Source organism: Grammomys surdaster, unplaced genomic scaffold, assembly GCF_004785775.1.
Source record: "Grammomys surdaster isolate TR1022 unplaced genomic scaffold, NIH_TR_1.0 191, whole genome shotgun sequence".
NCBI classification, from domain to species: domain Eukaryota; kingdom Metazoa; phylum Chordata; class Mammalia; order Rodentia; family Muridae; genus Grammomys; species Grammomys surdaster.
This window is the reverse complement of record NW_021604636.1, coordinates 1,844,840-1,846,121: the sequence shown is the minus strand read 5'-3', so window position 1 is coordinate 1,846,121 and position 1,282 is coordinate 1,844,840.

The following is a 1,282-nucleotide window of genomic DNA, read 5'->3' as shown; positions in this document are numbered from 1 at the left end:
AAAAACCTTTTTATTGGTTCTTTATGAATTTCACATCATGTACCCCAATCCTTTCTTAGGAAGCTCTGGTGTACCACAGTGTGTCCCATAATTTAGCCTTTTGTCTTCAGACGTTCATTGCAATGAGTTATTGGTTTGGTACAAGGCCTCTGGCTTCTGCTCTCTATCAAATCTGGATCCTCACTGGGACTCCTTTTGCTTATCCTGTTGTTGCCCTGTGTCATGGAGATCTTGTAGTTTTGGATCTGTAGGACTGACCCCATCATGTACTTCAAGCTGTTCATTTGTAGGGTAGATGTTGGGGTGAGCCAATTCAAAGCCCTGGATCTGGGCCTGAAAGTTATATGAGCTGGTGAGTTGGCTCTCTAACTCTCAAGCTCTTAGGGCCAGCTTAGCAGCAACCCCTACTCCCAAGGTCAGTGTGCCCTGATGCCCAGTTATGGTACAGGGCCTGCTATCCTGAATGTTGCAGTCAGTGAGGGACAGGGCCTGTTTTCCCACACTCATGATTCCAGGGAAAGCTCTTTTGCCTGCCATAGATGAAAAGAGAGTGGGGAAGAGAGTGTCTTACTTGACCATGCTATTTTCCTGCAAACAAGAGGCAGGTCTAGCTCTCCCATACTCACACCCTCAAGGCCGGATCACCCACAACTCCATCAACCACAGCCAAGCTATACTGTGCTACTCAGGTGAGGTGTAGGGTCTGCTTTCCTAAGTGCTGCAACAAGTGAGGGGCAGGGCCAGCTCTCCTGCTCTGATGACCCTAGGGCTAAGTCTTCGGCCTTCCACAGGTGGTGAGGGGGAAGGAAGAAGGAGGGTATCTCTCCTTTGTCCACACCACCACACAAGGCAAGTAGTAGGACCAGATCACCCATGCTTGTATCCTCAGGAGCCAGATCATCTGCAACTTTCACAACTGCAGTTGGCTAGGAGTGGGGCCAGCTCTCTTGCTCTCATACCCCCAGGGCCAGCTCTCCCATGATGGTCATGTGAGTGGTGAGGCCATTTCCGCACAGCTCTCAGATGTCAACATGTTTCTAGCTAGGCAGCATCCCAGACTAGGGATATTCACCTGGCTTTTGGTGGTAACAGCCACCTACTGCTTCAGGACCATTGATCCAATGTGGCTCCCAGTGGAAGCATAGGCCAGTATTACACCATTGTCCCAGGTGGCATCTCTGGCCACTCAAATCAGGCCGTTCCTCACTAACCTCGAGTCTTCACTTCTGTCTCTCTTCATTGTGCCCACATCACTCTTTCTCTTTGTCTTCCATTTATCCAC